This window comes from Littorina saxatilis, linkage group LG7 (assembly GCF_037325665.1).
Source record: "Littorina saxatilis isolate snail1 linkage group LG7, US_GU_Lsax_2.0, whole genome shotgun sequence".
Lineage (NCBI taxonomy): Eukaryota > Metazoa > Mollusca > Gastropoda > Littorinimorpha > Littorinidae > Littorina > Littorina saxatilis.
In genome coordinates, this window is record NC_090251.1 from 42,781,444 (window position 1) to 42,806,335 (window position 24,892).

Below are 24,892 nucleotides of genomic sequence, written 5' to 3' on the forward strand. Positions count from 1 at the left end.
ACCCAAGCCGCCGGTTTACCAGCAAGACCTACCGTTCACGCGTGAACGGTACTATTTTTAGAATCCTAGAATTCTTGAGAATTTCGGAGCTGGCTTGTTTCTGGTACACATACAGGCAAAATTGGTCATCACTGAGTTTGTGTAACACAGGAAGTTGTGAAATACGTCACCCTATGGGAGGGGGAGACGGCAAAATTGTTACCAAAAACAACATAGATCGTCTTGTGCAGGGTCAACTGCAACAAACTCAAACCGAGCCATTCATTCCTTCTTGTATTTGAGCGACTTATATACCAACATTTTTATGTCTTATTTTCAGCACAGGTGTAGGAAAAATCATATACCAAAGTCTTATTTATTTTCTAATTTAACATTTTTTTTACAAATATGACCATGGTCTTTTAAACATACAGTGACATTAAACATTGTTATGTTAAAAAAAAAGAAAAAAGAAAGAAAGCTTTTGCGCACAAATCAGAAATACAGGCCAAACCGTGAGTTTCTGTGGCAAAGCGCGACAGAGGAAATTGCACTGGTTTTATTTTTAGATCAGTGGGAAATTTTCAAGAACAGACGCTTGCATTTGGATGTGTCCAATAATAGTAGGTTTGGTTGTGATCAATCAGAATAATGTAGGCAGGGATGTCGTTAGGCGTCGGACATATAACGATGAAAATCCCCAAATGTCCGATTCACATTGTCGCATGTCGGTCAGATGTCCTATCGTTTTAGCCTGAGCGTGGTCATTGTCCGATATGTACTCCATTCCTTCAGACAGTTTCATTTCAAGATACAAATCTTCTAAAAGACCGAACGCTCTCGTGTTCAGCTGACACTGAAGTTGTCAGTGCCGTATGATCTTTTCTTTTGTTGGGAATTCCCGAACCGTCTGGTGCAGCCACAGAGTCTGAGATGCAGCGCACTGATCTAAACTGACTAGTGCATGAGAGAAAGGGAGAATGTACGTTCTGGCTCACCGATTCCGACAGACCCTAAATATTAACGCAAAATAGGCTTCTGGACTAAACTTTTACTAAAATGAAACATGCGACAAAATCAGAAAAATACTGCATAAATCCATACAAAAAAAATACAGTAAAGTAAGGTTGTTTTGAACCAATTCCGGGTCTGTCGGAATCGGTAACCCTGAACGTACATTCTCCCTTTCTCTTATACAACATTCTTAAGCTCAATACGCTCTCTCATTTACAAACTTTACTTCATATGTTCTTTCACTGTTAGAATTATATCTGATGCATGCAATGTGACTGTCTAAACGAATAGTTAACTCTTTACAAGTGATTCTATTTTTACTTTTTCTTCCCGTCCTATTTGAATCCCCTTTTTTAAAAACTGCTTTTTCAGATCTTCTATATCGATTGGCTTGTTATATTCAGCTCGTGTTTTTGTTTGAATACTTGCTTTCTTACTTTTGTAGTCATCAAAGTCTGTTTGTATCTGTTTGAATTCTTCGTCAGAAACTTTTGAATCTTCAAGTGCTTTACTGATAGACAGTTTTAGGCTAGACAATTTTGATGATGCAAGAGTGGAAATGGATTCGTGTTTTTCAAGCTTTTTCACAATTTTTTTCATTATAGCTGATGCTATAAATGATAAACCACCAACTGCTGCTGCGACACCACCTAGGATTAGAGAAACTGGAGTCCCTACTCCGGTAGCTAACAGAATTGTTCCCGTTACACCTGCAGCTGATGCAAGGATAGTAGAACCAGTGCTGGCATTAGAAAGGCTGTTGTAAGTTGTTGAGTACTTACGTCTAGCGCGAGAATATTTTTCTAATTCATCTTCTAGTTGTTTTTGTATATTACTAATGTGTGCCAGTCTGAATTGTTGACTTTCTGCTGCACTTTCATCAATATTAGGATAAAGCTTCACACTGCTAGTCATCTTTTAATGCAAAATATAAAATATTTATCTTAATTCTCACTGGCCAGTGTTTCTGCTAAGCTTTGAAGCTGTTCATTGCTTAACACCTTATCTGTATAGTAGAAAGCAATCAAATCAAGATAAGTAAGATTAATACTTCTTATTTCTGTTAAATTATTTATATCTGCGTTAACAACAACATTTTGGTTTGACGTCTGTTTTTTTATTGTGTTAGAATCCTTTTGAACAGCAATAAATACTCTGACTTCTTCAACATTTAATGGTCTCCAGTTGAGATTTATTCCTCTCATTAGAACAGTGTTTGTGGTTTCTTCCCTTTTCCTGACAACTATATCAAATATCATAGTTGCATTCTGCCCTATTGGAAGCTTGGGTATAAAATCGACAATGGTGTCAGCGTCCTTTTCAACACTTTGTTTTCTGTGAATGAGATAGTTGTTCTTATGGAAAGGTTTAACTGCAACTTCTCCCCTGCTGTTAATCGCAGGAACAAGGCTAACAATTAGTGGTTTAGCATTGATTGACTTACGGAATGTGTCGTCTTTTCCAACAAGAGTGTATGGACTCACAAATTCAAACTTCATTTCCCAGTCAATCTTTTTCATAACAGGACTAAGTACCCATTTTTTATTCTGATGTTTCCACATGTAGTATATGTCATCGACAATTGGATCAGGTACATTAACATCACGGATTTGACCTAGTTTGAGAAATCTTGGTTTCTTTTCATCGTCGATTTCCTTTCTCTTGTAATGACCAGTGTCTGTAAACTCGAATGCATACACTGCACCAACTTCAGCATTGCTCTCAAAGTCGATAGCGTCTGCTAAATCTTTCAACTCTATAGTTGAACATGCAACAGGATAAGCTATTGTAGGTCCACTCGACATTTTAATACTCAATATTTTATGGAACTATTTCCAATGTAATGTTAAACAAACAATCAACTGGTTGTCCACTTTGATTTTTCAGATCAATGTGTAGGAATTCATGACACCCTTCCTCCAAGTCCTTGAACTGAAGTGTCTTAAATGTTGGCACGTGCATTTTACAAAAAGAGGCATCACTCGGTGGAAGAATCCTAAGCAGATCAGAACGCTGATCATTAAACAGATTATAGGATGTGTTAAGCTCTCTCATGTGAACAAACAGTACACTGTTAACATCCATGTCAATGGGACGTGTTCCCTTGTATATTTTTGTAATTCCAAGCATATCAAGGAGTTTGGTTGGAAACTCAACGTTTACTTCTCTAGTTTTGGGCATAGTAAGAGTAGCAATGAGACTTGCATGATTTAAACTCGCTGTAATACCTACTGGAGCAAACAATTCTTTCTCTAAAGTGCAGAAGTCATAGTAACCATCTTCTACAGAATGTGTTTTACCATTAATTCTAACCCAGTTGTTAGCCTTTTTTTTACTGATATTATACCAAGTAACCTTGTACATAATTTCATGCAGTGCAACTTTCATTCCTCCATTTTGATTGTTGATAGGGTTTGCAAGTTTAACTGGCACACTAGTCTTCACATTTGTTAGTGTGATAAACATTTTTTATTCAACAACAAAAATGATTCAGTATAAATTCAACAAAGACGTTAAATACAAAACTGGACCATATTACAATCCAAAGACTATTTCTTTCCATGAGTTGGACTTTGCTGTAACAGAAACAGAATCCATTCGCGTTAAAGTGCCTGACCCATTCCATTCTTACCTAAATCCCCCAATCAAAAATGATAGTGTTCCAAAGATGTGGAACTCTCACCCAATTCAGTTCTATCAGAATCAGTTAAACTTTGCAATATTCTGTGCAACCACAGGATGTGGAGTGTCCTATGCAGACCACATGAATAATTCAAACTTACTGACAAAGTGTGTGTACACATTTCACGTTTACTATCAGTGCAGGAGAATCTTGTCTGAACTTCAGGCACCAATGCCGCATGAAAAGAGCTGGAACCCATTCAACAATAGGATAAACATGAAAGTGTATGAGCGTCTCTGCAATGAATTCAATATAGATTTTAAGACCGACTTTAGGCAAAAGCAAGACAAAAACCATGGCATGGGAACACTATATTTATGGGGTGTCCACAGGAGGTATAATTTTGATTACTGGCCAGGTCATACATCTTTTTCTTCAAATGTGCAGGTACAGTTAGGATCAATAGAACAAGAGCACCACAATGCATGGACTACTTTTATATTAGACACCGGCAAAGGTTTCACTGGATCAGGTGTTGAAAGGATCAATGAATCTATCCGAACATATGCGTGGTGCTTGCTAGGCTCGCAGGCACAGACACGATCAAACATAATGAGAACAAGCACAGGGTTTGGTGCACAGAAACAGTTGTTATCAAATTTAGAAGATGTCATAAACTCTGCAGTTGATCTGCCTTCCAGCATCAAAAGGTATCAAGACTCTCTCCGTTATGCAAGATCAAAAGTTGACTTTGCTGTTGGTAACTGCCTTTACATGTTACCTTCTGATCTCCAGCTGCAGATTGGAACAATAACAAATTATAACAATGAAATCATTATTGCTAGTGACACCCAGCCGCTTGGAAAGGGTGAAGAACTGAATTCAGAAATCAGAACGATGTTACAGCCATATCACAATGAACAGAAACAAAGCGTGACAAGTGAAGATCACGCTGCAGGTGAAGATCATTCTGTCACTAGGGATGATCAAGCTGTTAGTATTAGTGATGATCATGAATCGCAGAAGACTGCTCTAGTAATTGGTGGAGTGGGTGTAGGCTTACTTTTGCTTTATTCTCGTTAGCAGAACACCTGCAATTAAAACTATTAGAGTCCAGAGATGTTCAGCCATGAAACCAACAACTTTACCTGCAAAAGATAACAGCCAGCTAACAATTGAACCAATGATTCCTGGAAGTGCACCCAAAGCTTTTGCTGCTAGTTTCTTTAATAGTTCTGCAATGTGTTTGAGTTGTTTCTTTACCCATCCCGGATCAGATGGAGGTGAAGGTGGAGGTGGAGGTGGAGGTGTGACAGTGCCACCTGTGAGTGTTAACACTAATGTGCTTATTGCAAATCCTAACGCAGTTAGTATACTAGCTATTGTGATTCCCTGCTCTCTGAAAAGCGTTCTAATTCTTTCAGCAAGAGTTGTGTCTTCGTAAAGGATTCTTTGAATTGTATTTTTTATTCTGCTGACCTGTGTTCTCAGTTGTTCTCTATTGTTACTTAGAACTTCTAACCTTATGGCTTTCTCCTCCTGCAAATCTTTTAAACGCTTAGAAATTCTGTTTTTTACTTCTTGTTCTAGGTTCAAATCATCAGCATCAGCAAGTTTTTGTTTCTCTTTGTTTATATCTTCATCCAGCTGACCTAGTTTTGACAGATTATTTGCTATTTCACCTCTGATGGTTTGTAGTGATTGATTAAGGGCTTCTATTTCTCTCATAGGTAATAGTTCATGTGGAGTCTTCAGTGAAGTTTCCTCAGAAAAAGAAGTCTCTATCTCTTGTATAAGTTGATCAGCCTCATCTGCAAGTTTATTAAGATCTTGCAATGGAACAGATTCTATTTGAGTAGCAGTTGGTAGTCCTAGTTCTGCTTGTTGAAGTAAGGAAACAACATGGGAAGATGATGACCGTGTGCTAGGCACAATATCTAATTGCCTAAGTCGATTAGCAGTAAGTTTTTGTTTTAGTGAAACTTTTGATAGAAACTTAGCAGGATTAGATTTATATGTAAGTTGGACTTTTTCTCCTTTATCGCTAGTTGTATATAAATGATTTGCTTCCATTTTGAACTGGTTTGGATCTAAAACATCAGGTTCTTCTCCTAAACTTTTGTAGAAATCTCTAACTTTACCTTCCAGAAGTTCATGTCGTGCCACCTCATAATGCAGTGAATGATGGTAGGGAACCAAAGGGATTGCTTCGCTCATGTCGTCCGCTGGCTCAAATAAATCTTCAAATCCACCTTCTGCCATTTGTAACTTATTTTTTATTTTGAAAATAAAAAAAGATGGCACAATCGTTCGGTTCTGTTCTTGATCCTTACAGAAGGCTGAAAGAACCTCTCGGGGTAAAAGGAATAAGGCAAACAGTTATAGTTACAAATAATCCTTCTACTATTGATCAGAATGAAATACTTACTGTTAGGTTTCCTAATCTGGGTAAGAACGATGTTATTGTACCAGGCACTGTAAGACTATCATTCAAATTAGAATTAGAATCTGGCTCAGATGAAAATAGGACTTTGGCTTATAATGTAGGAAGAGCAATTGTGAGGAAGATTACTGTCAAACTGGAAGGGCGGGAAGTGATGTCATTGAATAATGCAGATGTTTTTTTAGTTTATGCAGATAATTGGTTGACTGACAATGAAAAGAAAAACAGAGTGTTTCAAGGGATTCAGTCAGACAATGGGATAAAAGTTAGAATAGGAGCAGGAGATAAAGCTGACAACAAAAAAGATAACGCTGTCAATGTTGCTTTTGGAAACAAATTTTGTATTCCACTTGACTTTGAACTCATAAATTCACATCCTCCCTTCTATCAAGGAGCATTGCGTGACAGGCTGTCATACGACCTGACTTTCAATAGTTATGATCGTGTTATGCTTTCACAAGACCCGGAAGCAAAGTATAAGGTGTCTGGAATTTCTTTAGAGTTTGATGTTGTAAACCATCCTGAACTGGCTAGACTTATAGAAAATCAGTACAGTTCTAAGCTGCCTATCTATTATGAAAGAGTGTTGAATCACAGTACACTTTCAAAAAGCCAGGCTGATCCAATCTGGAACATTAACTTGAATACACCAGCTAGGTCAATGAAGGGAATACTTATGTTGTTTGAGGAACCAAAAGATTCATATGAAAGGCAAATAGAAAAGTTTTACAATCCACTAATCAATAGAGTATATTGCACAATTGAAGGGCAGCCAAACCAAATATTTGCATCTGGCATGCTGCCATACCAACACTATGATGAAGCAAGAAAGTACTTTACTGGAGGAAGATTGAAAGACCCAACATCTGATCTTGTGGCTAAAGATCTACATTTACACGGTGTTGGCGTAGAAGATTTCTTGACAAATAAATATGCGTTATGGCTGGATCTCAGAACAACTGACGACAACAAACTGCATGGAAGTGGAAGGCGAATTGAAAACGGATCAGAAGGAATCACAATACAAATTGAAAAGGAAGTAGGGAGTAGTAGTAAATCAGTTAAGATCTACGTGTTTGTTGTGTCAGATGCGCAGTTAAACATCTCTGAAAGCAGATTACAGGATATTGTTTATTGAACGTGTTAAAATGAAGTATCTAGATTTTCTTCCAAAAGATCCACACTGTTCTTTGATTTGTGGGGCAACAGGTTGCGGCAAAACAAGATATGTTTTGGATTTATTACAGACTGTTTACATAAATCACTTTGAACACATAGTCATATTCTGTCCAACCATAAAGCATAACAGAACATACAAGGAGAGAAAATTCATATGGTCTGATCAAAATATATTTATTGTAAATCCTTCTGATCGTCTAAATGTTTGCTTGGAGCATTATTTCGATCTTTTTCAGAACACGCCAACACTGTTTATTATTGATGACTGTGCAGCAGAACGTGACATTGTTAGAAAGAAAAGTGCACTAGCAAAGCTTGCATTCAGTGGACGACATGCATTAATATCAGTTTGGATATTAACACAAAAATACAATGCAGTTCTGAAAGACTTTAGAGAGCAACTCAAAACAATAACATTGTTCTATTCAAAGGACCGTGACAGTTTTGAAGAGTGCCTTCGAGAAAATGATGTCATTGAAAACAAACAGGAGAGAGAAAGAATAAAGAATAATCTGAAATATTCTAAGCACTCGAAACTGGTTTTAAAAACTGATCAACCAGTTCAGTATGTATGTTTGTAGAAATCCTTGCTAAGTTCTTGTCAAGTTCTTACTCAAGTTCTTGTCAAGTTCTTACTCAAGTTCTTACTCAAGTTCTTGTCAAGTTCTTGTTAAGTTCTTGTCAAGTTCTTACTAAGTTCTTGTCAAGTTCTTGTCAAGTTCTTGTTAAGTTCTTACTAAGTTCTTGTTAAGTTCCTACTTAAGTTCTTGTTAAGTTCCTACCTAAGTTCTTACTCAAGTTTAATTACTAGATTTTAATTTTATTCTGCATCAAAATAAAATGAACTGTGATGAATTGCTGATGCAGACTGCTACAGATATTGAAATCTGTGACAGTAGGACTATACCTGATAAAAAAGAAAGATTGTATTCACTTGCTGTTTGTGGAAAAACAAAACACTACCTTGGGCAGCAGTTAACTGTGGAAGAAGTACAACATCTTTCCTCAGAAGATATAGAAAAGTATCATGGACGGTATGAATCAGTGCTTGGTTCTAAGATGGTTAGAAGTATTGGACAGACTGTTATAGGTTTGTACACAAAGATTTTTGGACATTTTACACCTCTCGACTCGGAGGAAGACTTAACACATGATCTAACTCATGACCCTGTTGTTTCCAAGTCCCTCGAATCTCTTGCCTGTGGCCTGTATTATCGATTTGGTGCTTTATTAGTACCATTTGTTGCTGGATTAATTACTTTCAAACACAATAATTTTCAGAATAAAAAAGATGACAGATCAGTTGAAGCAGACAGTGGAGCAGACGAAAATACCAGAAGTGAACACAGTGACAAAGAAACCTGGTAGAGTAGAAGCAGGAAAAAAACTAGCCGAATGGAACAGACAAAAAAAGTTAAATCAAAAGGCAAAGCAGAACATTATGTCTGAGGTTGAGCAGACACCAAACATTCCTGAAGTGACTAAGGTCACACAAACTGATCAAGAATTAAAATCTTCATTTCTATCATACAGAAAAGTAGCTGTAGCAGCTGTTGTTGGAGGAGGTGGATACTTGCTTTACAAACTTTGGCAAGGCAAATATAAAGTGTCAGAAAAACCAAAATCAGAAACACCAAAACCAACAAACAAAGCAGTACAAACAATAAAAAAGCCCACAGTAGTACCTGCAGTGGATTCATTTCATATGGAATAATTTTAATATTTTAATTTTGATAACATAAAAATGAGTTCTGAAAAGACAATAGTTAATCTAGTTTATCACGCTGCAGTGATTGGAGGCTTGAGTGTAGGTTACACAATGCTGGGTAAAAGTCTCCTCAGAATGAAACCAGCCGACTTGGGAAAGTTAGACTTCGAAGACGGTGCTAAACTAATTGGTGTTGTGACAGCTTCCTTTGCAACAAAAGACTTCCTGGTGAAGCAAGGAATTATTCCAGAAAATATAAACATGTAAGACAATAAAATGGCTAGCTTGGTTATGATGGTGGGAGGTGCGATTGTAAATGCGCTTGCATTTTCTGGCAGCAACTATTTGTTTTCTAAACTGCAAAATGGTGAAGAGAGGGAAAGGCACAACAAAGCCATGGAACAACTGGCGAAAGCACAGGATGAATACGAGAAGAAACGAATTGCGCAGTTAGACTTTATGAATGATAAACTCAGGCAGCAAGGACATGCAAACAAAACCTTTGCCAATGTTGATGCAGCCATTCAAGAATACTATCTTGTAACTGGAAAGAAAATGAAGACAAGTGCTCCTCCAAAACTGGGTGACTTTTATCAGCCTTCAGAAGAGCAGAAGGTGGGAGAGATTGTTTTTATTGTTATTGGTATGGCTGTTGTTTACTTTATTGCGCGTGCTGTCAAATCTTAATATTCTGTCATTTAAAAAACCATGAGTGATGCTTTGTTATCTAAAATATATTATTCCCCAAAAGGATACTGGAAAGGAAGAACTGCTATTGACAAGCTCAGTGACGCAGCAGGTGTTTCTCAAGATATAGCAAAGAAATGGTTGTCAAAGCAGGCAGTTTGGCAGATCTATTTACCTGCACCAAGAAAAATTACACGACCACACTTTGTTAACATTAAACCGAATGACACTCATCAAATAGACCTGCTGTATTTACCGCATGACACAGTCAGAAGGAAGAAATATAAGTATGCACTGACTGTAGTTGATGTTGCAACAAGATACAAAGATGCTGAACCGTTGACAGAGAAAAGTGCTATAGCTACAGCTGTTGCCCTGCAAGAAATTTACAGACGTGGACCACTAAAGTATCCCAGAATGATTCAGTGCGATGATGGTAAGGAGTTTAAAGGAGCTGTCAACCAGCTTCTGTTAAAACATCATGTTACAGTGAAGAGAGGTATTCCAGGAAACCACAGGTCACAGGCTATTGTTGAGAGCTTTAACAAACAGTTGGCAGAAAAACTGTTTTCATATCAGTACCATCAGGAATTTTTGGACACAGAAAGTAAATTGCGTAACACTGAATGGGTCAAAAGATTACCATCAGTACTTAGAGCAATGAATCTGGAGGTATTTAAAGCTACAGGGTTAAGACCAGTTGATGCAATCAAACAGAAAACAATACCTGTTGCTCCAAAGTCAACAACACCAGTGGCATTACTACCTTTCAATCAGAAAGTCAGATATTTATATGCACCCGGTGAAGCTGAGGGTGACAGCAGGAAGCGTGCAACGGATCCAATCTGGAGTATTGACATTCATGAAATCAAGAGAGTAGTAGAGACAAATCCACCTATATATTACTTGAGAGAACCAGCACCGCAAAGAGCCTTTGTAAAAGAGGAATTACAATTAGTTCCACGCGGTACAAATGTTAAATGATTTTTTATTTCAGATTTTATAGTGTTAACAAAAATGGAAGCTCTGAGAAAGAATTCTAAGCAACTTCATTTTTTTAATTTATATTTTTATTTTGAGTTATAAAATCAAACTCACAGCGATGGAAGACTCTGTATTAGAATCTTTATCGACAGTATTTGACACCGTTGAATTACAAGTAACGGATCCTCAAAATGTGCAGTCCAGTGTGCAAGACGCCATTGAACAAATTCCAAACAATTTGTTGATTGAACCTCCAGTAAAAGTGCAGATAGTCAGTTTAATAAAATACAAAACAGTCAGTGATGAGGTGCTAGAAGTTCATGTTTCAACCAGACAACTAGCACTTAATTCTATGGCAGAATTGAATGGAAACTGGGCAGATGAAATGATGAAACGGTTTGAGCAAGCTGCAGAGGATGCAAAGATGAAAGGATCCGGATGGTCAGAAGGTGAAATTCTAAAAATAGAATTGAAGCTAAGTAAATTTGCCCCCATCAGAGGTAGAAGTTACATACCTTTACCTCCTGCTCTTGTCAAAAAACGTGCTGTGCTGAACATAAAGAATGATGATGACAAATGTTTTATGTGGTGTGTTCTGGCAAGACTGTACAGTGTAAAGAAAAATGCAGAAAGAGTGTCTAACTATCATGCATACAGAAATAAACTAAACTTTACTGGTATTGAATTTCCTGTCAGCATTACAAGCATTGACAAATTTGAACAGCAAAACAAACCCATCACCGTAAATGTTTACACGTGGGATGAGGAAGATGAACTGAAACCAGTCAGAATATCAAAGAACTCACCAACGATTGGTGATTGTGATACTAACCATGTTGACATGTTACTAATGACTGATGGTGTAAAATATCATTACACTTTGATTCGTACAATGAGTAGACTGATGGCGAGCACAAGCAATCACAATAGTAAACAAGACTTTTGTAGGCGATGTCTCTTGCGTATTCCATCAATTCATGCAGCACTTATACACAAGCAACATTGTAAGAGCGTTGATGATGCGGTTGTGAAGTTAACAACACCACCGCCAGACAGCAAAGTGTATTTTAAGAATGTATGCAAACTACAGAAAAATCCTTATGTTGTTTATGCTGACTTTGAATCTATCATTGTGCCATATGAAGGACCTTTACCAAAAGACCTACCTAAAACAGTAACTCTAAGTAATCATCAAGTCTGTTCATATGCATTTATTGTTGTTAGTTCAGATGGTAAACATTCTAAACCGCAATTGTACAGAGGACCTAATGCAGCAAAGAACTTCTTACAGCAAATGAACCAAGTGCGAAATGACTGCTCCAAACAACTGAATCTTTCAGACATTGTTATGAAACCTGAAGACCAAGAACAGTTTAACTCTACCACACAGTGTTGGATATGCGAACAAAGTCTAACACCAAACACAGACAATCCAATAGTAAGAGATCATGATCATGTAAGTGGGCAGTTCCGAGGAGCAGCACACAGCAAATGTAATCTACAATTAAAGTTTGATCCTAAGACTTGGAAGCTTCCAATCTTCTTCCATAACTTGCGCGGTTATGATTCACATCTGATCATGCAGGCAGTAACTGATGAATACAAAGCAAGATGCATTGCGCAGTCTTCAGAAAAGTACATGGCCTTTACTCTGAATAGTTTATACTTCTACGATTCTGCTCAACATCTGATGGGAACACTTGAGTCTTTATCTTCATCACTAACTGCTTTCCCAATCACATGTAAGTACTTTGACAGTGACTTAGTTAGAAAGGGAGTCTATCCATATGAATACATGGATTCGTGGGAGAGGTTTGATGAAGATGAGTTACCACCAAAGGATGCTTACTTCTCACGGCTGAAGGGTAAAGGTATAAGTGACGAAGACTATGAACACGCTAAGACTGCATGGAATAAATTAGGATGTAATACAATGGGTGATTATCATGATCAATATTTGTTGGCTGATGTTTGTTTACTTGCAGATATATTTGAGAATTACAGAAGAACATGTATGAAGCACTACAATCTAGATCCTTCACATTACATATCTGCACCAGGCATGAGCTGGGATGCATTTCTTAGATTTACAGGAGTAAAGATTGACTTGCTATCAGATCTACCTACACTTCAGATGATTGAAAATGGACTACGTGGAGGAATCAGTATGGCTTCACACAATTACTGCAAAGCCAACAACAAATACTTGGACGACTTTGATCCTATGAAACCTTCTAATTACATCATGTATCTAGATGCAAACAATTTGTATGGTTGGGCAATGTGTCAGACGCTTCCACTTCGGAACTTTAAGATCTATTCAGGACCATTTTCACAATGTGTTGTGCTGACAATATTAAAAGCAGGCCCAGACAGTCGAAAGGGATGGATACTAGAAGTTGACTTAGACTATCCACTATCACTTCATGATCTACATAATGATTATCCTTTAGCGGCTGAGAGGTTAAAAGTAAACCCAAGAGAACCTCCAAAGCTGGTGCCCAATCTGTTTCACAAAAAGAAGTATGTGTGTCACTACAGACTGTTACAGTTTTACATTAGACATGGATTAATTTTGATGGCTGTTCATCGTATAATTTTATTTGATCAAGAACAGTTTATGAAACCTTACATCATGAAAAACACAGAACTGAGAACCAAAGCCGCTGATGCATCAGAGAAAGACTTTTTTAAACTGATGAACAACAGTTGCTTTGGTAAGACAATGGAAAACCCACACAAGAGAAAGGATGTTAGACTTGTTACAAGAGAAAATGAGGCCATCAAGCTGACATCCAAACCACAGTATCAAGACTTTAAATACTTTCATGAACAGCTGTATGGTATCTTAATGAAAAAACTTGTAGTCAAGCTTGACAAACCAGTATTCATAGGCTTTACTGTGCTAGAGTTGTCAAAACTGTTGATGCTTGAGTTTTTGTATGATTATTTGAAGCCAAGATATCCCAAATCGAGAGTACTTTACACAGACACAGATTCATTCTTACTTGACATTCCAGCGGATGACATTTACAAAGATCTAGAAGCTGAAAGTCCTGCAGTAAAAGGAAAAGATTCTTTTTATGACACTTGCGACTACCCTAAAGAATCACCATTGCACTCAAATGTTAACAAGAAGGTTATTGGAAAGATGAAAGATGAAATGAATGGGAAGATAATTAAGGAGTATGTTGGATTGCGTGCAAAGATGTACAGTGTTGCAAGTGAGAAAGGGGTGGTTAAAAAAGCAAAGGGTGTAAGCAAACAGGTTGTAAAGTCGAGCATATCGCATGATAACTACAAGGAAGCACTGTTTCAGAAGCGAGTGTTTCACCATGACAACCCTAAGATCAGTTCCGCGCTTCATCAGATCAACACAACTATTGTAAACAAGAAATCTTTAGATGCTAATGACACAAAGCGCGTTTATTCATCACCAGAATATTCTTATGCAATTGGGCACTGGAGAACAAACGCGGCTCCAAATAGTCTGAGTGTGTAATAAGAATTTTTGTCAATCGGGAAAACCCGCTATGACGGGGAAGTGTTTGTGAAAGGGGAGTAGGCTTTGTTGAGTTTCAAAGCAGCCACCAAGTACACTTTTCAAAGCTTGATTCAATAAACAAGTTTTAATATTCATGAACCACGTGATACACCAGAACCAATCGTGGTGGAACAATATTACACAAGTCATTTGCATAAAGTGCACTCGGTGGCTGCCTTTTCAGGCGGCCTAAATATTGAAGCGTAGTGTTGGAACAGAGTGACCCAAGCCGCCGGTTTACCAGCAAGACCAACCGTTCACGCGTGAACGGTACTATTTTTAGAATCCTAGAATTCTTGAGAATTTCGGAGCTGGCTTGTTTCTGGTACAGGCAAAATTGAGTTTGTGTAACACAGGAAGTTGTGAAATACGTCACGGCAAAATTGTTACCAAAAACATCATAGATCGTATTGTGCAGGGTCAACTGCAACAAACTCAAACCGAGCCATTCATACCTTCTTGTATTTGAGCGACTTATATACCGACATTTTTAGTTCTTATTTTCAGCACAGGTGTAGGAAAAATCATAAATCAAAATGTTATTTATTTTCTAATTTAACATTGTTTTTACAAATGTGACAATGGTCTTTTAAACAAACAGTGACATTAAACATTGTTATGTTAAAAAAAAGAAAAAAGAAAGAAAGCTTTTGCGCACAAATCAGAAATACAGGCCAAACCGTGAGTTTCTGTGGCAAAGCGCGACAGAGGAAATTGCACTGGTTTTATTTTTAGATCAGTGGGAAATTTTCAAGAACAGACGCTTGCATTTGGATGTGTCCAATGATAGTAGGTTTGGTTGTGATCAATCAGAATAATGTAGGCAGGGATGTCGTTAGGCGTCGGACATCGGACATATAACGATGAAAATCCCCAAATGTCCGATTCACATCAGTTGCCGCATGTCGGTCAGATGTCCTATCGTTTTAGCCTGAGCGTGGTCATTGTCCGATATGTACTCCATTCCTTCGAACAGCGCGATATTCGTTAATTTTCATTTCAAAATACAAATCTTCTAAAAGACCGAACGCTCTCGTGTTCAGCTGACACTGAAGTTGTCAGTGCCGTATGATCTTTTCTTTTGTTGGGAATTCCCGAACCGTCTGGTGCAGCCACAGAGTCTGAGATGCAGCGCACTGATCTAAACTGACTAGTGCATGCTACAGGAGTACGGGAGACAACTCCAACTGACTAAATTTGTCGTCTGCTTTTGTTTTCGATACGAGACGATTATTTAGCTTGCTGTAAATAAAACGAAAGGGGAGACCAACAGCAAAAAATCCAGGATATCCATAAAGAACACCTGCAACGGCTCGTAATTTCCGTGGTTGTATAAGAGAAAGGGGGAATGTACGTTCTGGGTTACTGATTCCGACAGACCCGGCATTGGTTCAAAACAACCTTACTTTACTGTATTTTTTTTGTATGGATTTATGCAGTATTTTTCTGATTTTGTCGCATGTTTCATTTTAGTAAAAGTTTAGTCCAGAAGCCTATTTTTGGTTAATATTTAGGGTCTGTCGGAATCGGTGAGCCAGAACGTACATTCCCCCTTTCTCTCTGCATGCTACAGGAGTACGGGAGACAACTCCAACTGACTAAATTTGTCGTCTGCTTTTGTTTTCGATACGAGACGATTATTTAGCTTGAACACCTGCAACGGCTTGTAATTTCCGTGGTTGTATGAGAGAAAGGGGGAATGTACGTTCTGGGTTACTGATTCCGACAGACCCGGCATTGGTTCAAAACAACCTTACTTTACTGTATTTTTTTTTGTATGGATTTATGCAGTATTTTTCTGATTTTGTCGCATGTTTCATGTTAGTAAAAGTTTAGTCCAGAAGCCTATTTTGCGTTAATATTTAGGGTCTGTCGGAATCGGTGAGCCAGAACGTACATTCTCCCTTTCTCTAAACATGTTTCACGGAATCGCAGGACATGTTTACACCGTCATGCTACACGACATTCGCGTCATGCAAATAGCTGCGATATCTCTATTTACAACATGCAAGAAAAATGACATGAACAGTAATTGAATCTCTCCAAAGCTCTGTGCAGTTGAAAACAGACATCTAAGAAATAGTTATACATGTATTCACTTCTGAACAATGGGCGGATAGAGATATAAATCATGCTGCTTCAAGAATAACATAACATGAATTCATATCAATGTTTTTCCTTCTTTTTCTCGATTGGCGCAGTAGCCTAGTGGTTTAGACATGCGACACGAAGTCTCGAGGTCGAGAGTTCGAATTTTCGCCGGGGCGTTTATTTTTTCCCCTTGATCTCTCTTGAAGATAAAAATATGATCAGTCTTGAGAGAGCAAACCGGATGTTATCCCTGCAAAATTCAAGCGTTGACTGAAGCTCTCAAGGTCATACACGCCGTATAGGTGGGGTTTCGGGTAGCGTTTGCTGTACAGAATTCTGTACATGATTTTATCCCTATTTTTCAACCTCGTAGCCCCGGAAAGTCATAAATAGACCACAGCTTTAAGGCTCGTCTGTATTGTTGCTGCAATCTCGAAGAGAGATGATTGGAGGCTACTGATCACGAATACGTACTTCGACGTGCGCCAATCAGGCTGACCCAAGGCCTTGAATTTCTTTACCCCCTCTGTCTTGAGGTAGGCCATCTGTCTGAGTTCTTTGATGCGAACACTGATTAGGTGGACCGCATTCTGAATGTCTGTGTGGGTGAGAGTGCCCAGCTCTGCCTTTTGCGCCATGTCTTTCAGAATCTGTAGTTCTTGCATCTTTCTTTCATTTAGCTGAGCAAACGTAGGGGCGTTTTCGCAGCCAAATAGATCCACATCTCCTTTCTTGTGAGTCAAGGAGCCATTAATTTTCTTCGAATCAAAGCTCACTTTTACTTGCTTTGAATGCTTCGCCACAGTTTTCAGACAATCATCGATGATGCCAGGCTTGATCTCTGTCTTGATGACTGCAGACGTTTCCAGGAACTTTGAAGCTGGGACAGCGAAGTTAATTTTCGCATCAACAGGCTCCAGCCTGTTATCCACGGACGACCCGGACCCATCAAGTAGATTGCCCTCATGTTTTGGACCGCCCATGAATCTCAGAAATTTCCCGTGGAACAGTTTGTAGCCGGTACGCCAGAAAAGTGTGGTGTCATTACCATATCTCATTGCCCTAACTGTGCGACACGAAAACAACCTAACTACATCCAAAAACAGTTTAAATGCGATATTATTTAGAGGAAAGTCGCCTGAAGCGACCAGTTCGTGGAAAAGAATATATGTATCTGTCACGGTAGAGACGAAGATATGGTAGAAACGACGTTTCTACCAGTAGAGACGAGGATCGTCGTTTCTACCGGTAGAAACGACGATCCTTGGAATAAAACGTTTGTGTGTGTGTGTGCAATGTAGGTGATTTTGTCAATTATGAATACAGTTCTATCTTACCGGAATGAACTCATTTTTAACGTTGTTTACAGAGCACGTGCATTTGTGGGAAATGTATTGACAATGTCAGCAAATATTGTTCACCTACTACAACTGCCTTCACTGACCAGACGAAGACAGCAATCACAACTCTTTTTTTTCCTTCAGAGTGAACACAATTCGTGAAATATCTCTGTTAGTTTGACTTCCGAAAACAGTATTCCACAGACCTTCAACATTCTTATAGCCGGCTATTTTAATTGTTGCTACCGGTAGAAACGAAGAAATAATGCACAAGAGTTTTTAAAACAGATGGTTGCGAGTTGAAAGCGAGAGAAACTTTGATCTTGTCATTAAAACCGCTGGTAAAAGTCCCCTCACATAGCACAAATAATACACAAGAGTCTTTAAAACAGCTGGTAAAAGTCATCTCATATAGCACAAATAATACACAAGTCTTTAAAACAGCTGGTATCAATGGCTATCAATGTGAAGCCTTAACAATTTGTAGAACTCTTCTTTTTGTTCCATTATCAACAATTTTTAGCAACAATTAGAATAGCCAGCTATAAGAATGTTGAAGGTCTGTGGAATACTGTTTTCGGAAGTCAAACTAACAGAGATATTTCACGAATTGTGTTCACTCTGAAGGAAAAAAAAAGTTGTGATTGCTGTCTTCGTTTGGTCAGTGAAGGCAGTTGTAGTAGGTGAACAATATTTGCTGACATTGTCAATACATTTCCCACAAATGCACGTGCTCTGTAAACAACGTTAAAAATGAGTTCTTTCCGGTAAGATAGAACTGTGTTCATAATTGACAAAATCACCTACATTGCACACACACACACACAAACGTTTTATTCCGATCGTCATTTCTACCGGTAGAAACTCCGATCGTCGTCTCCGCTGGTAGAAACGTCGTTTCTACCGGTAGAAACGACGATCCTCGTCTCTACTGGTAGAAACGACGTTTCTACCAGATCTTCGTCTCTACCGTGACATATCCAACTGTCCACTTCTTTTTAGTTGGGTAATTACGTCTGGCAACAGTTTCTGAACCTGTTGTTGTGCATTTGCTTCTGTAGGATCTTCCTCAATTGAAGAATCGTCATTTGAAATGAGAACAATATTGTGCGAATCCTTTGCAACTATTCTTTGTCCGCCTTTCAGAACATCTGCCGGAATGACTTTATAATCGTGCCCTGCATACGATTGTTTCCCAGTGTTACTGTTGACGGTCAAAATTCTAATTTTGAGCTGTTTATCGGGGTGTTCATTGACGTTATGGGCGATAATTTCATGGAAGATGGCAAAAGTTGTTCCACACTGGTAGCATTTATAATCCATACGTGCTGAAACACACAAATATTATAAAATGTGTTTATAAAAACAATACCTGAGTAAACACATAAACATGAGTGTGCATGGTCGGTGGTCAAACACAAACGGTGGGCAAACACGGCAGCTGCGGGGGAGAAACACGGCAGCTTCGGGGGGCAAACACAGAAGTTGTAGGATAATTCTCATTCTCCGAATGCTGTTCGCTGTCTGCAAGGTCCTAGAAGCTTGAAACTCGGCCTCAGTACTGCAGAAAGGTTCAGGTTTTTGTGGAACTGATGGCAGTTCTTCACATTAAAGTTTACACCAGTAATTTGTTGCGAATGCTACGAAATTTGCTTCTGTGCAGTTACAGGCGTGATATTTTACAGAATCTATATCATAATACGCGACCGTTTTGGGGCCTTGCATCGCTATCTCCTCCCAAACCCGGCCGATTTGGGCCCCCATCTAGAAACATTTTGCGGCGCGCACGATGCGCCCGGTTAGAATAGCCGATTCCGAAGCCAAATGGCTTTTTCTGGCATTCTGGCGCGACATGTTCTGGCAGACGACGTGACCGGAAGGCGTCCCCATTGGCTGTTAAACGATCGGGACATCACTTCCTGCTGCACGGAAACGCATCGACAAGCCCGACTCGGCAAGTGTATAGACCTTTTCGGTATCTGAGCAGCTCTCGCGAGACACGCTCTTTGTTATGCTTTGAACATCGCGAGAACTTCGAACTTTGGCTTGTGCAGCTCGCACGAGATCGCTGTACCGCATGCTTTGCTATGCTCTGAAGTTTGCGAGAGATCACGAGAGCTTGGAATACCGATAGGGTCTATTTGTTCAAGTCAGGCATCGACAAGCGAGACAGGTAAGTCAGTCTCCTTCTTAAAGTGTTCCGAAACCATTCTGCCACAGTGTACTGTAACCAGAATTTATCTTTACTTTCGTTTTGTTATATTTAGTCAAGTTTTGACTAAATATTTTAACATCGAGGGGGAATCGAAACGAGGGTGTGGTGTATGTGTGTGTGTCTGTGCGTGTGTGTGTGTGTGTGTGTGTGTGTGTGTGTAGAGCGATTCAGACTAAACTACTGGACCGATCTTTATGAAATTTGACATGAGAGTTCCTGGGTATGAAATCCCCGAACGTTTTTTTCAGTTTTTTGATAAATGTCTTTGATGACGTCATATCCGGCTTTTCGTGAAAGTTGAGGCGGCACTGTCACGCCCTCATTTTTCAACCAAATTGGTTGAAATTTTGGTCAAGTAATCTTCGACGAAGCCCGGACTTCGGTATTGCATTTCAGCTTGGTGGCTTAAAAATTAATTAATGACTTTGGTCATTAAAAATCTGAAAATTGTAAAAAAAAATAAAAATTTATAAAACGATCCAAATTTACGTTTACCTTATTCTCCATCATTTGCTGATTCCAAAAACATATAAATATGTTATATTCGGATTAAAAACAAGCTCTGAAAATTAAATATATAAAAATTATTATCAAAATTAAATTGTCCAAATCAATTTAAAAACACTTTCATCTTATTCCTTGTCGGTTCCTGATTCCAAAAACATATACATATGATATGTTTGGATTAAAAACACGCTAAGAAAGTTAAAACAAAGAGAGGTACAGAAAAGCGTGCTATCCTTCTTAGCGCAACTACTACCCCGCTCTTCTTGTCAATTTCACTGCCTTTGCCATGAGCGGTGGACTGACGATGCTACGAGTATACGGTCTTGCTGAAAAATGGCATTGCGTTCAGTTTCATTCTGTGAGTTCGACAGCTACTTGACTAAATATTGTATTTTCGCCTTACGCGACTTGTTCCTATTGTGCTACGATCCGCAAATTTTAAGGTTCCGACCTCGCTTTCGAAAGTGTCGTCTGCTCGGAACCGGCAGCACTGAGCAGCTGTCCCAGCTCTGTCAAAACTTGCTAAACCCGTAAAAACACAACAAGTAAGCAATTTTATTCTTTATATATGAGGATAACAACACAGTATGATTATATTCTAGGTTTTATATGACCATAACAATGATTTAGGTTGGTTTTGATGCCTTTCATTTGCATTTAGAGTTCGTGACACGAAGTGCCACGGCACGTGTGGTTGTGGTTACGTCAGCAATTGACTGTGGCCGTGTGGGCAGTTTGACATCATTGTAGATCTCTTTTTTGTTGAGAATCGTTTATTTAATAGCAAAGACGCTCTAACAAGATTTTGCAGAAGAGTTGCTGCCTAAAACCTTTCAATTGTTGGAAATCGTACAGTATTTGTTCATTTCGTTTTTGGTGTACTCCATTTCAATGTGGTTTAGTGAGTGTGATTTTGATTACTTCCCTTGAGTTGGAAAAGTATTTTGTTTCACAAATGTTTTAAGTATGGATTTTGTTTGTTCTTTCAGATTTTCACCGTAGCGACTAAGTTTGCTGCCTAAAACCTTTCAATTGTTGGAAATCGTTCAGTATTTGTTCATTTCGTTTTTGGTGTACTCCACTTCAATGTGGTTTAGTGAGCGTGATTTTGATTACTTCCCTTGAGTTGGAAAAGTATTTTGTTTCACAAATGTTTTAAGTATGGATTTTGTTTGTTCTTTCAGATTTTCACCATAGCGACTAAGTACAAATGTTGTATGTCAAGAGTGTGGGGACATGAGACAGGACACACAGGGTTTATTCCATTGTGATTTTGCCATTCTCTTTCGCATAGGCCATACATGAGGAAGTGGGGTGGGGGGGAATTAGAGATTGAGAATTTTTTCCGAAGTGGATTCACAGCGCGATGCGCGTTGTGCAGCGTTGCGATTTACAACGTTCGGCGCTACGAGGAGCGCTGCGATTCACGACGCGCGATGTATTCTGCCGATACATTTCCTTCACAATCGCAAAGTTTACAACGGCTACATCTATCTGATCTATTTGAGAAATAGAATTGAATTATGAGCTATGAATTTAACACGCTAAAGTTCAAATTTACCCATACACCTGTGTACAATCTATATATTCTTTTTCCTCATTTTCTTTTTCCTCATTTTCTTCACATAGGAAGACGTCATTCTCTTCCGCAGACAAGGCGACAGATAGGGGTTAGAGATGGAGAATTTTTTCCGAAGTGGATTCACAGCGCGCGGCGCGTTGTGCAGCGTTGCGATTTACAACGCGTGGCGCTACGATTCATGACGCGCGAAGTATTCTGCCGATACATTTCCTTCTATTCTGCCGATACATTTCCTTCACAATCGCAAAGTTTACAACAGCTACATCTATCTGATCTATTTGAGAAATAAAATTGAATTATGAGCTATGAATTTAACACGCTAAAGATCAAATTTACCCATACACCTGTGTACAATCTATATATTCTTTTTCCTCATTTTCTTTTTCCTCATTTTCTTCACATAGGAAGACGTCATTCTCTTCCGCAGACAAGGCGACAGATAGGGGGATGTCCACTCTCTTCCGCTGCTGTTATGTTCAGGCATCGACCTGGCATCGACAACTTTGTCCACACTTGACAGGTAAATCCCAATGAATTGATAGCAAGATACAAGATACAAGATACAAGATACAAGAAATTTTATTGTCCTCATCAATACAAGGAAATTTGGCATGTGTGTGGCAAGACATAATACACTGATACATAGACATTTACAAAGCAACAACTGAAGTTCAATATCAACACACCCTTACGCACACATACCCACTACTTCAGACACACAGGCTACATGTGCCCCTCGGACGTACGCAACCCACAATTCACCCAGCCATACAACTCCACATGCACTTACTCATTCATGCAGCACTCTAGCGCCCGGCCATGCACAACTCACACACTGGAACCCTCGTACGGCTACATATGACACCCGCACAAACATTACAGCCTCAAACATCGTACTAGATCTACAACTAACAAGCATACATCCACTATCAAACACCGAATACATCATCACACATTACATCATAACATATTGCATTATAACACACGCACAAACATTACAACATCAAACATCGTACTATAATCTACAACTAACAAACAATCAAACACTATCAAACACCAAATATATCATCGTACATTAAATTACATCATACCCCCCCACCCCACCATACATTCACAATCGACACAGAATACATCATCATACATATACATTACATCATAACCCCCATACATACGCAATCAACACATAGTACATCATCATACATTACATTACATCATAACCCCCCCCCCCCCCCATCATACAAAGTAAACAGACGTCAACATTACACTCCCCCCCCCCCCCCCCCCCCGCCAATCACACGTCCTCTACTCTACCATCGCTCACACCTACTACACATCACCCATAGTCCTCCAAGTCACAGTTCACAGCACTCATTGTCCTTCCGCAGTCACAGTTAACATCACCCATAGTCCTCACATCACAGTTCACATCACCCAAATGCAGGTTCTACAAATTTCAGCATTTTTAATTTATTTGGGTGATTGCTAGTGCACGTTCTGCAAATTTGGAGACTTAAATGTCCCTGAATTATGAGCTATGAATTTAACACGCTCAAGTTCAATTTTACCCATACACCTGTGTACAATCTATATATTCTTTTTCCTCATTTTCTTCACATAGGAAGACGTCATTCGCTTCCGCAGACAAGGCGACAGATCGGGGGATGTCCACTCTCTTCCGCTGCAGTTAGTGATCAGGCATCGACAACTTTGTCCACCCTTGACAGGTAAACCCCAATTAATTGACGGATGATTGTGCTCCAAACTTCAGCATTTTTCAGTAATTTGGATCATAGCAAATGCAGGTTCTAAAAATTTCAGCATTTTTGACTCACATGCGAAGCAAAAGTGAGTCTATGTACTCACCCGAGTCGTCCGTCCGTCCGTCCGTCCGTCCGTCCGTCCGTCCGGACGTCCGTCCGTCCGTCCGGAAAACTTTAACGTTGGATATTTCTTGGACACTATTCAGTCTATCAGTACCAAATTTGGCAAGATGGTGTATGATGACAAGGCCCCAAAAAACATACATAGCATCTTGACCTTGCTTCAAGGTCAAGGTCGCAGGGGCCATAAATGTTGCCTAAAAAACAGCTATTTTTCACATTTTTCCCATTTTCTCTGAAGTTTTTGAGATTGAATACCTCACCTATATATGATATATGGGGCAAAGTAAGCCCCATCTTTTGATACCAGTTTGGTTTACCTTGCTTCAAGGTCAAGGTCACAGGAGCTCTTCAAAGTTGGATTGTATACATATTTTGAAGTGACCTTGACCCTGAAGTATGGAAGATAACTGTTTCAAACTTAAAAATTATGTGGGGCACATGTTATGCTTTCATCATGAGACACATTTGGTCACATATGATCAAGGTCAAGGTCACTTTGACCCTTATGAAATGTGACCAAAATAAGGTAGTGAACCACTAAAAGTGACCATATCTCATGGTAGAAAGAGCCAATAAGCACCATTGTACTTCCTATGTCTTGAATTAACAGCTTTGTGTTGCATGACCTTGGATGACCTTGACCTTGGGTCAAGGTCACATGTATTTTGGTAGGAAAAATGTGTAAAGCATGTGAGTCGTATGGGCTTTGCCCTTCTTGTTAATTTATTTGAGTGATTGCAAGTGCACGTTCTACAAATTTAGAGACTTAAATGCCACTGAATTATGAGATTATGAGCTATGAATGTAACACGCTAAAGTTCAAATTTACCCATACACCTGTGTACAATCTATATATTCTTTTTCCTCATTTTCTTCACATAGGAAGACGTCATTCTCTTCCGCAGACAAGGCGACAGATAGGGGGATGTCCACTCTCTTCCGCTGCTGTTGGTGTTCAGGCATCGACCAGACATCGACAACTTTGTCCACACTTGACAGGTAAATCCCAATGAATTGATAGCAAATGCAGATTCTACAAATTTCAGCATTTTTAATTTATTTGGGTGATTGCAAGTGCACGTTCTGCAAATTTGGAGACTTAAATGCCCCTGA

At 39.0% G+C, this 24,892-nt stretch overlaps 2 protein-coding genes across 5 annotated transcripts in view; one reads left to right on the forward strand and one right to left on the reverse strand.

Annotated features, from left to right (window-relative positions):
• LOC138971512 (uncharacterized) overlaps window positions 1-24,892 on the reverse strand; it is a 247,650-nt gene that overhangs the window by 63,010 nt on the left and 159,748 nt on the right. The window lies entirely within an intron of this gene.
• The window catches only part of LOC138971514 (prestin-like), a 90,461-nt gene that overhangs the window by 17,784 nt on the left and 47,785 nt on the right, over window positions 1-24,892 (forward strand). Inside the window, exons 1-2 of one of the 4 annotated variants that reach the window (XM_070344260.1) lie at window positions 23,188-23,620; window positions 24,662-24,778. The exons of 2 other annotated variants lie outside the window; for them this stretch is intronic. The gene's annotated coding sequence lies outside the window, so the exon portion shown is untranslated. Of the gene's footprint in view, window positions 1-23,187; window positions 23,621-24,608; window positions 24,779-24,892 lie in introns of those variants that run through there. One more of the 4 variants, XM_070344261.1, reaches the window with a different exon arrangement.